Source organism: Sceloporus undulatus, chromosome 4 (genome assembly GCF_019175285.1).
Source record: "Sceloporus undulatus isolate JIND9_A2432 ecotype Alabama chromosome 4, SceUnd_v1.1, whole genome shotgun sequence".
Lineage (NCBI taxonomy): Eukaryota > Metazoa > Chordata > Lepidosauria > Squamata > Phrynosomatidae > Sceloporus > Sceloporus undulatus.
In genome coordinates this window covers 239,753,507-239,765,950 of record NC_056525.1, presented here as the reverse complement: position 1 = coordinate 239,765,950, position 12,444 = coordinate 239,753,507, and positions in this window count along the sequence as shown.

Sequence of the window (12,444 nt, the reverse complement as noted above, 5' to 3'; positions counted from 1 at the left end):
TGAACTTTAAAGGAGGTTTCCAAAGTTGGGAGTCTATTCTGGGGATAGTGTCTTTAAAGTTTCAACTAAAAACCAGAACAGATTTCCCTGCCGCACTGACATGGGAAAATGGGAAGCTGATGATTTTTTCTCTTTCTGGGAGAAAGGCGGCATATAAAATAAATAAATAAGATTTCTCGTCTTAGTCTACCCTATAAGAAGGCATAGTTAAGATGTATATCATACATTAACATTATTACTCTGTTGTTACAAATTCCAGTTGTACTGAAAAGAGTTGGCCTGGCATAGTAGTTGGACTACAGTTCTGGACACTAGGGTTCAATTCCCCATTTGGCACTGGGTGACTTTGAGCAAGTCATATTCTCTCAGCCTCAGGGGAAAGCAATGGCAATCTTCCTCTGAACAAATTCTGCCAAGAAAACCCTATGAGAGGGTCATCTTATGGTCACAAAGGACTTGAAGGCACACAACAGCTAAACAAAAGCTGAGTGCACTCCTTCATATCACGGTATACAGCAGGCCCTTGATATCTGCTGGGGTTTGGTTCCAAGTACCCCCTTGGATACCAAAATCTGTGGATGCTCAAGTCCCGTTAAATACAATGGCTTAGTATAATGGTGTCCCTATATAAAATGCCAAAATCAAGGTTTGATTTTTAGAATTTACATATTATTGGAATATTTTCAAGCTGTGAATGCTTGAATTCATGGATAAAGAATCAGTGGATATGGAGGACCTTATGAGATCAAAGCAGGAGTTAGAATCATCCAGCCCTCCATTTGTTGTTGTACTTCAGCTCCCAACAGCCCTTGCCAGTGGGGAAGAATTATGGGAAATACAGGCCACACAATTCCTGCCCCTGGATTCAAGTAAATAAAACTACAGTAGCAGTAATTGGTTCCATGCACCGAAATCTTGATCACTTGACTTTGCTACCTGTATAATAAACTAAGCCTTTTAAGAGATGCTTTTGGTGTGATCTAGTTAAACCTGCATTGTAAATCTGGGCTAGTGGGGGCCGCTTGAAGTTGCTGTTGTTTGCCTACTGGCTCTTTCTCACCCTTTCTTTGTCATCGATGATGGGAACTGGAAACCTTACACCCATGTGTACTTAAATTGGATACAGTGCTTAATTAATATCCTGATTAATTTTTGATGATTAATTGCTCTCTAATCATCTGCTGGGTATAGTCTTTCCACACAGTATCACTTGAAGCTCAAGTGATGGATCATGTTGTCAAGGGTGAGGTGGCACCGAATTGATTAAAATCTAATTTGCTGTGCATCTCTTTAGCATGGGCTGAAAGTTGGAGGAACTCTCCCTGCCTTATTGTGGAGTGTACCACAGCTTTTTTTGTTTTTTTAATTTGCAAAGAATGAGGCTGGAATGATTTCAGAGATATGCCCTGCTTCCTCTGTCCCCAATATGGTTCTACCTCCTTCTTAAGAGAGGGGACCTCCATCCATCTCTCATGACATGAGGCCTTGGATCCTCCTGAATTGCTAAGGCAATTCCCATACACTATTCATTCCTCGAGATTCTGGGTCCTCCACTGAAGAGGACTCTTTCAGTGGTGGGTATGGTAATTTGATTTTCAATGCATCCCACACCACATGTTTATTTAGAGGCCTAGGACTCTTGGAAGTAAGAATTGGATACACAGAAAGGTTGGAAAATAGAAACATTACTATTCTATACTGCATTTTCAGCTACCGCCATACACCAACTCCACTTGCTTCCCCAGACACAATCAAAAAGTGAAGGGAGTACCCTGCTCAGTCCAGGAAAATCTAATAAACCTAGCTGGGGCCAAGTGGAGGATTGTCATTCTGTGCTGTAAATGCAAAGTACTACAAATGGAACACTGTTTTGCCACACATGGGCAGAAAATACATTGACCCTCATCAACTGGAATTGCTCCGTCTGACTTGGCAATATACACAAGGCTTCCCCCACACAGACTGCATCTCCCTATGGACATTTTGCTAGTAAAAAAAAATGCAAAGCACACCATACAAGCCCAAATACACCCAATCTCATTTGATTTTGGAAGCTCAGCAGGGCTAGATCTTCATGTGGAGCTAAGATAGAATCCTATTGGAAACTGGAGAAAGCCAGTGCTGCCAATTAGGCTACATGGACCATTGATCCAGTTCAGAATAAGACAAATGCCTATGTTCCTATCTCTATGTGCATCAGTTTTTGTTGGCAGTCTCCAGTGCTAACATACATGTGTGAATGAGTGACATGGGGAAGTTCTGATCTGCTTTTTAAATCATTTCCAGATGCTAAAGTATTAATAACTGAAGATTATACAACAAAATAACTGTGTTTGAATTCTGCATCCTTTCAGTGACATATAAGATGAATCTTGTCCTAGATTTCTCATTTTGAGTTTGCACACCTTGGAAGCAGTATTTCATTTCTCATGTGTGCAAAACCTGGGTTCCTACTTTCCATCTGTATCATTAAAATGCACTATGTTGTCTCTTTAGACTTTACAGTGGGCTGTGTTCCTCTTCAGTTATAGATGTATGAAAGAAGTGATTCTTGGGAGTATAGCTTAGGTGACTAGCTACAGTCACTGAAATTTCCTCTTCTAAACAACTATTACAGGTACAAGAGCCATGTCCTCTTTTGTTTATGGGCACCAATTTGAGCCCCACCTGTTTCTTACTAACGATAAAATGGAATTAATAGCATTTTTATCCCTTTTGGAGAATGCAATAAATTGATGATTATATAATACCAAAGCATGCCACTTATGGGCAGAATTGGAACAGGGTAGAATATAATTTATTTTAGTCTGCAAATTGCCTTTCCTGGGGAGAATATACAGCAGCCACCCCTAATCTTAGGCCCTGCAAGATATGTTGGATGCCAGCTCCCATAAGCCTTCCCATAAGCCATGCCAACTATCATGTTGATGTTGTAATTGTGTGCCTTCAGGGTTGTTTTTGACTTAATGGCAAACCTAAAGCAAATCTGTCATGGAGAAAGATTTGTTCAGAGGGGTTTTGCCATTACCTTCCTCTGAGGCCAAGATAGTGTGCCTTGCCCAAGGTCACCAAGTAGGTTTCCATGGCTGAGCAGGGATTCAAATCCTGGTCTCCAGAGTCATAGTCCAGTGCGGAAATCTCTACCTCATACTGGTTCAATCTGCTCTCACAGTTGACCTTAAGTGATATCACTTCCATCAAATTAATGTTTTTTTGGCAACTTTTGCTCTTCACATAGTTACAATTTTTATCAATAAAAAGCAGACATGGGAATGTTCATTCACTGCATGTTTTCTAAACTCTGCTCAGAGATAAGAAGTGACAGAATTTCTTGAACTTGAAAACCTCCCCTGTTTATTCATATATAATTAGATATGTACATGTTTTTTCTCGATAGTCTTGACTGATATTGTCAAACACTGCCTTCTTTCTTTTATGTGTGTTGACCCAGCCTTTAATTGGGTCTTTTCTGTGAAATATGAAGACAGCAATGTTTAAATAGTGGGAAGATACCCATCGTGTAATGGGTTACTTAACATCTCCCCTAAATTCAATAGGAACAACTTCCTTCTTCCTGTGAATCAGGCATTTTTGCTTTCAAACAAGGGTCATTGGGAGCATGTATCTGATTTTGAAGCCAATTGGCACTTGCAGGGAGTTTTCCAGATGATACTCTTGAATGACTAATTTGTGAATTGTGGTAGAGGGAGGTGGCTGTCAGTAATGCCAAAGAAGGTCCAAGTAGGCAAGTATGCGATTCTGGGCTGCATCAATAGAAATATAGTGTCTAGATTGAAGGAAGTAATAGTACCACTCTATTTTGCTTTGGTCAGGCCTCACCTGAGATACTGTGTCTAATTCTGGGGATCACAATTCAAAAGGGATGTTGACAAGCTGGAGTATCTCCAGAGGAGGGCGACCAAAATGGTGAAGGGTCTGGAAACCATGCCTTATGAGGAGAGACTTGGGGAGCTGGGTATGTTTAGACTGGAGAAGAGATGTTTAAGAAGCAATATGATAGCCCTGTTTCAATATTTGAAGGGATGTCATATTGAGGATGGAGCAAGCTTGTTTTTTGCATCTCCAGAGAATAGAACCTGGAGCCATGGATTCAAACTACAGAAAAAAGAGATTCCACCTCTTCCTGACAGTGAGAGCTGTTTGACAGTAGAATACACTGCCTTGGAATATGGTGGAGTCTCTTTCTTGGGAGGTTTTTATAGAAATGCTGGATGGTTATCTGTGGTAGGTGCTTTGATTGTGAGTTCCTGCATGGCAGAGGATTGGACTGGATGGCCCTTGAAGTCTTTTTGAACTCTATGATTCTATAAGTATGTAACTCTTGACCACTTCCTTCTCTTGGAGGGCAGAGCTGCATGTGCCTTACACCCTGCCTAACCTGATCTGCTACTTTGAGTTGTAGAAGAAGACGCTGTCCCATAACTCGTGTTGAAGAAAGTTCCAGCATCCAGCCCAGCCCATTCCTTTATACAGTGGATCCTTGTTATACGCTGGGGTTTGGTTCCAAGATCCCCCATGTATAACAAAATCCATGTATGCTCAAGTCCCATTAAGTATAATGACATAGCAAAATTGTGTCCCTAATAAAAAATGGAACATCAAGGTAAATTTATACTTTTTTGGAACATTTTCAAACCGTGTATGCTTAAATCCGTGTATAAAAAATCGGTGTATAAGAAGGGCCGACTGTATGTCATCTTGTCTTTCACATTTGGTCTTGAGCCATATTTGCTCGATACATTTTGAAGAACAACAAACCTTTTTAAAATGCTCTTTTCTCTGCCATCTTCTGTCCATCCTCTGCCCTCTCCCTAAGAAGCACGTCGTTCACAATCCTAGGTAGAAATGAGTTCCTTTGTGAAGAAATGGGCTATTACAAGACAGACCTAATATGATCCACATTTCTTCTTGTCACACTATCCATATAAAAGAACCAACAGGGGCAAGGGGTAATGTATACTGTCCAAGATTTCCCACAGAAGCTTCTTCTTTCAAAGTCAAATGTGACAGTGGCTTCATGGCTCTTCTTCACTTACATGTGAGTGAAACTTAATATCACTGAAGTCATTATTTCCATCTGGTTCAACTACACATCTTGCTCTAGGTCATAAGCACACTGTATTTAGGATTAAGTGCAGGTTCATACCTCTTCTGATCAGTTCTCTCACCAGCTGTTCAAAGGCACAATAATTTAAGGCAAGTAGAAATTGATACTTGTTTTTGTCATGACTGGAACAAAAACTGAGTCAATGTTCATAGTGAACTGCACCCATTATTATTTTTAATTATTTTATTTATTACATCCATCACACCAATATACTCACATACATACATCTATACTTTCACATACACATACATATAACACATTTCCATACACCTACTAACACAGCCATAAACGTATGCATATACCATTTCTACTATTTACATCTTTCATCTCATATATGATACCTATATCCTTTTTCCAACCTATAGTTCTCTTTATTATATATCTTCTCTTCTTAAAAAATTTCCTGTCTTCTTATGTCATTACTTGATTTCTTCACTCAGTTTTTTCTATAATCTTTTCCCAATATTCCATTACTAGGTTCCACTCTTCTTCTGCGTCTTCATTATCCTCTTTCTTTTCTTTTAAATTTTTAGACAGCTTATCAGTCTCTCTCATATCTAATAATTTACTAAACCATTCCTCTAGTGTCGGGATTTGGGTTGATTTCCACTTTTGTGTGTACAGCAACTTAGCTGTTGTAATCATATATAGTATTGGTTTTGAATATTTCTTCTCCAATTCTACCTCTAATCTATATGTCAAATTTAGTAAATATAATTCTGGATTTATTTGAAAAGTCTTTCCTAGAATATCTGTTATTGTTGTATGAACCTTGTTCCAAAACTGCTTTGCCTTTTTACAAGTCCCCCATATGTGGTAATATGATCTTTCTGGTGGTTTTTTTTACACTTCCAGCCTGTCTTATTTACATTCTTATACATTTTCGCCAGCTTAGATGGTGTAAGAAGCAACTTGTAAAAAACATTTTGTAATAATTTTCGTTAAAATTCTGGTGAACTGCACCCATTATTGAACCCCTTATTGGTGGTACTGGGCAATCTTTGGTCCACCAAATGTTTGGGACTTCAGTTCCATCATGGCCAGTGTCCTGGGATTCTGGTAGTTGTCATCCAAAAACATCTGGAGGACCAAAGATTTCTTACTCCTGTATTACTACAACATTTTCATTTTAGTTACTTATATATTTTTTTAAAAACCTTGTGAACCACTTGTTTTTCAGTCTCGGGGAAAAGATGAGGTATTGAGAGACAGAGAGAGGCCCTGTCTTCATGGGCCAAATAAAATATCCTCCCTCCATTCCCATGGCAAGGAGCTTAATCCCCTCTGTATACTCCCCTTAAAACAAAACAAAACAAAACCCTCACCTTTTGCTCTAAATATTCCTGGAAGATCTGGAGCCCTCCATTTTGACACAGTTTATAATATATTCTGTTGTGCCATCCAATGCCAACACTGCTGCTGTCACATATCTCTTGCTCTGAGATTAGAACAAGCTGTCCAGCCATGTGATTGATGGTGGGCACCTTGTTTTGATCTTAGAGAAAGCAATATGTGGGAATGGAAGCATTGCTGGGGGGGCACAGCAGGATACATGTATGAATATCTGCCTTGCATTGCAAGGGGAGTGCCTATGTAACAGGAGGACATTGGAGCAGCTCTGAGGCCAAAATACTTCAGCCTGGTCCTGGAGTATTCTGGCCAATGTGGATACCATCAGAAAGCGAATGAGAGAAAGGGAAAGGCAGTTGCCTCTTTGATTTCATTCTTTGTCTCAAGATCACCCTGTGCATTTTAGTCAGGGAGACTAAAGTACCTGGTTAACATGGAAGCCACTATTCACAACTATGTGATAGCTTCTGCCCCCAATTAAAATACTTGATTTGGCTTTAATGACAAATCTGCCACTCAAAGATCCTCCTTAGATCTGTGAATTTTCAATGGCAAGACTAGCAGGTCTACAACTATTCAAGAAAAATGTTTAACTGAGGCAGAGCAGGTAAGCGCCTGATGCATTTACAACCACATACACACATACATGTGCCAAAGTCATCAGTTTATGAAGGCTGAAGAGTTGTTTTTCTATTAAGTAATTGTTTGCTTTATTGCTACTTACACATTCATTTTAATAGGCAGTAAAACACAAACTGCAGTACCCACACTTTCTGAGCTTCTGACATGTATCAAATTGACAACCTTGCTAGTTTTTAAGTAGCGGTGCACAAGATAGGCCTATAAATTTGGGTTATTATTATAGCCAATCTAACATTTATTTATAATTAATGCTGGGGACTTTATATCCTAATGACAATTATGGGCTTTCTCTAAAGGGGAAGAAGAGATGATTTTTGTTTGTTTGTTTGTTTGTTTTGTTCTAGGGTTGTTGCTGTTTTTATTACTCCTATAGCAATGTAAACCAGCTCATAAGCCATTTGGAAAAGATGGATTTGTTTGCCAAGGGTTTGCTGGCTTTTGTCAAAAGAGAACATAACTGTCACCTATTCCTTTTTGATGAAATAGTTGTTACTCTGCGCCATTAAGTCAACCTCAGTCTATGACAATCCTATGAATAGGAGACCTTTAAGAGGAATTATTATTAACAGCTCTACTCAGGTCTTGCAAATTCAGGGCCATGGCTTCCTGGATTGAGTGGACACACTTATAATGTGCTCTTTCTCTTTGCCTATTACCTCCAGATTTACCAAGCATTGTCATCGTTTCCAATTACCCTCAAAGGTGAATAGTAATAAATGAACAAAATGTGGGTTGAGACCCTGCACCAAGAAGACAGAGTGTACCTTGGCACTCATGGAGATACGTGATGATTGTGCATTAGTGAATTGCTAAATCACACAACTAAATATATAAACAAATGCCAAAAGCATGATCGCAATGCACAGTGCACATCTGCATGCAGAATTTGGAGTACACATTATTCATCTGCACGTGGAGTCACACTGGCACTGCATGTTCAATTCTGCTTCCACAACCTTCAATAGAATACAAATTTCCGCATCAAGAAGAAATGCCCAACCACTTCTGTTGGGGAAATTGCTCATGCATGAGTTCAACAAAGGCCATTCACTAACAGGACGCCAGTCATGCTTTATTGCTTTGTTTGTCCCCCCCCCCCCTTGATATTCCAATATTTATAGACTAACTTTATAGTTTGAAACATGGGCATATTCAGCCTGGTGAAGAGAAGACTGAGGAAAAATATGATTGCATCCCTTTCAAGATAGCAAGGACTTTCACAGGGGTGCAGGTTTGTTCTTTGTTCTTTACTGCCCTAGAAGGTAGGACCAAGTCTAATGGTTATAACAGGGTAGATTTTGATTCAACATTAGAAGGAATGTCATGATGGTAAGAGTAGTTCGGCAATGGGACCAATTACCTAGAAAGGCAATATATATAAAAGAAATAAGTTAATCATTGCTGCCTTTTTATTTTCAGTTCTTCCTCCTAACTGTGGGATTGACTAAACAAACTAAGAAGTTTCCACTCATATGCTTAGCATTCTGTCAAAACCAGGATCATCAACTAGTTCTTCTCCCAACAAATTGGCATCGTCCACATTTTGGATATAGTGCTAAACATTATGATCAGAATCCTGTTGGTTAGTTTTAACCAGAGCAAACTGACTGAAACAACTGCTAAACAATGAGTCAACGTGTAGTTAAATCCCATTGATTCAATGGGTCTATTTTTGTTGGAAGTAAAAATTGGAGAGCCAGCGTGCTGTAGTGGTTTGAGTATTGTACTACAACTCTGGAGATGAGAGTCTGAATCCTTGCTAGGCCATGGAAACCCACTGGGTGACTTTAGGCAAGTCACATTCTCTCAGCCTCAGAGGAAGGCAGTGGCAACTCATTCTCAACAAACGTTGCCAAGAAAACCCCATGACAGGTTCACCATAGAGTTGCCATAAGTAAGAAATTATTTGAAGGGAAACAACAACAATAACAACAAATACCGGATCTATGAGTGTTGGGCTAATGGTAATTAAAGGCCAACAATGCTAGAGGGCACAACATTCCCTACTTCTTTTCTGTGCTGTGCAGGAAATCCATAAATTAATTTCAGAATACTTTTGGGTTTATTTGTACTTTTCTACGTTTTAAAGTTTCCATGAAGTGGTTTGGAGGGTGGATGCTATATTTTGGTCAGAACCACAGTACTGTTGAAGTAGCTGCTTCAGTCCTACTTCCTACTGCCATTTCCCAGATCTTACTCTCTTGCGTCCTTTTTTGGACTACATAACCATGCTAGCTAGAAGATTGTGTCTGAAAGAAGTATACTTTTCAAGCTCTGGTTGATGATCTCTTCTATCTGAACTCTCTATCTGTAACATGAGACCTGCAAAGCCTGGTTCCTTGCTTCTCTTTTGGATCAGTTCCACCTAATCCAAGAAGGTGGGGCCCTGGCTCACTATTACAAAAGGCTGTTCCTGCAACCAAAAGTGTCACTCTACGTGGCATGCATTATAGGAGGACGTACAGGGTAGCGTGTGTTTTGCAGCTGCCTGCTGGGAGAGAAGGATCGAGAAGGGCCACTTTATCATGGGGGGACAAGGTAGCTGAGGTATGTGGGTGAGGTCCATTTCTTGGGAGTATCAGTGAACTTCTTTAACATGGCTTTGTGTTTGCTTGAGGAATGTAAATGTGGGGAGATTAATTTGTTTGTGCCTTTAGCTTAAAAGAGATGCATGTACCTTCGATTCTTTGTGTCTTATAGCTGTGTTGGTGCTTTGACAAATGTTAAATCAAATCACTTTAAATCGTAACATTCTGATACTACATTTTGTACAATTGATATTATAGGAGTTTTTTTGGCTTATTTACAGAGTTTTATAGGAAGTATTGATAACATTGTTCTTGCTATTATGTCTTCTCATGGCTTTTTCTATCCCTCCCCTGACACACATATGCATGTGTGTATTGTCTTTAAGTCACCTGTCAACATATATGTGTGTATGTGCCTCCAAGCCACTTGTCAACTTATGGCCACCCCATGAATTTTACAGGGTTTCCTTTGACAAGAAATACTCAGGTTGTTTTGCCAGTTGCTTTATCTTATGGTAGCCCCACAAATTTCCTAGGGTTAAAGGTGATTTGTCATTGCTTTCCTCAGAACTACAGCCTACAGCAGCTGCTATTCCCTGGCAGCCACCCATCCAAGTATTAACCAAGATTGAGCCTGCTTATCTTCCAGAATCAGGTGGGATCTAGTGCCTTCAATTGATTTATACATTTGTTGCTGTTGTTAGCTGCCCTAAAATCAATCTCTACTCATGGTGACCCTGTGGATCTCCAAGGCCCCCTATCCTCCACTTCTTTGCTCTAGTCTTGCAGGTTCAGGCTTGTGGTCTTCCTGATTGATTCTAGCCAAGGGAGTCCTGGTTGCACAGTGGTGAAATGCCTGTACTACAGCCATTCACAGCCACAAGATTGTGAGTTTGATGCCAGAGCTCCAGGGTTGTCTCAGCCTTACATCCTTCCATAGGCTGCTAAAATGAGTATCCAGCTTGTTGGGGGCAATTAGCTTACACATTGTAAACCACTTAGGGAGTGCTTAAGTGCATTGATAAGTGGTATAGAAATATACTTGCTATTGCTATTGCTATTGCTATCTGGCTTGCTCTCTTCCTCTCTTTCTACTGCCCTCTATCTTCTCCAGAATCATTGTCTTTTCTAATGAATCTTTCCTTCTCATGGTATGTCCAAAGTATGACAACCTCAATTTAATCATTCTGGATTCCAGTGAGCGTTTAGGCTTGATCTGTTCTAGGACCCATTCATTTCTCTTTTTGGTTTTCCACAGTATCCCCAGCACCCTTCCCCAGTAGTACATATTAAACCATTTTCTCTCTGCCTCCTTTCTTTACTTTCCACTTTCACATCCATATATGATGATGGGGAATACAGTGGTTTGGGCAATCCTCCCTTTGGTAGTCAGTATTATATCTTCTCACTTTAGGCTCTTGTCTAGTTCTTTTGTAGCTGCCCTTCCCAATCCTAGCCTTCTTCTGAATTCTTGACTGCAATCTCCACTCTGATCAATATTTGATCCAAGGCATGGGAATTCTTTGACTATTTCTATTTTGCCATTATCTAGGATGAATTCGTGTAGTTCTTCCATGGTCATTATTTTGATTTTCTTAATATTCAGCATTAAATCTACCTTAGCACTTTCTTCTTTGACTTTTTTTAGTAATTGTTCCAGGTCTTTGTTGTTTTCTGCTAGTAGTATAGTGTCATCTGTGTCTCTAAGGTTGTTAATGTTTCTTTACTCCTCTTTCCTCTGAGTCTAAGCCTGCTCTGTGTATGATATTTTCTTCATACACATTAAACAAATAGGAGGATAGAATACATCCTTGCCTGACTCCTTTGCCGACTGGGGACTATTCTGTTTCTCTGTGTTCAGTTCCAACTGACCTCTTGTCCTGAGTAGTGGTTACACATCAAGACAATGATGTATAATGGTGCTCCCATTCCCCTAAGAGCAAGCCATAGCTTTTCATGATCTATGTAGCTGAATGCTTTGCTGTAGTCAATAAAGCACATTTAGGCATACACTCTATAAACCTATAAGGGGGAAAAGATGAAATAATTGCATGGTGTATTTTGATTAATAATCCTAAGAGCTATCTGTCTGGAAGCCATCTAAGTAATGTGGGTGAGTTAGTGTGTGTTGGCTAAATGTGGGTGTTTTGACATTTTTGGTCTGTTTTATGAAACAAATATTTTGAATGTGTTTGGAGGGAAAGTAAGTGCCACGTTTTCCTGCTTTGCCAACGTGGATATAAAGAATGATATAATGAAGTTACTCATAAATCTACCAATGTTTCTGCTATGTGCCGAGGGTTTGTTTACTCTTCTTGGAAGTTGTTTTCATGCCCTGCTGCCTGAGGCAAGAATATCACCCGACCTAATGGGAGAGCTGGCCCTGGCTGTGTTTAGGAAACATTGCATATAAGGAAACATTGCTCTATGGTGATAAGACTGGTGTACTTTGCAAGTTTGCCATTTTATAGAGATCGTTGGTTGATATTTCATATTGAGATTTTTATTTAATGTAGCTATGCATGTTTATAAGTATTACGTGTCTGCTACAAAAAAAAATCCCAAATACTATATAATATTAAAACCAGAAGATGAAGCCCTCTGGATGGTTAGAAAGCAAAATTAAGTACTGACTCTTTTGTACGTACACATAGCGAAAGTATCTACACTACTTAGTTATCCCAGCTTTATACTTTTTTAACTGCTTAGGTCCTATTCTTCTGGGATCTGTAGTTTGGGGAGATGCTATGAGTTTAATCCTTGATTGCTCTAGTGCTTGTAGTTCCTGGGATTCTT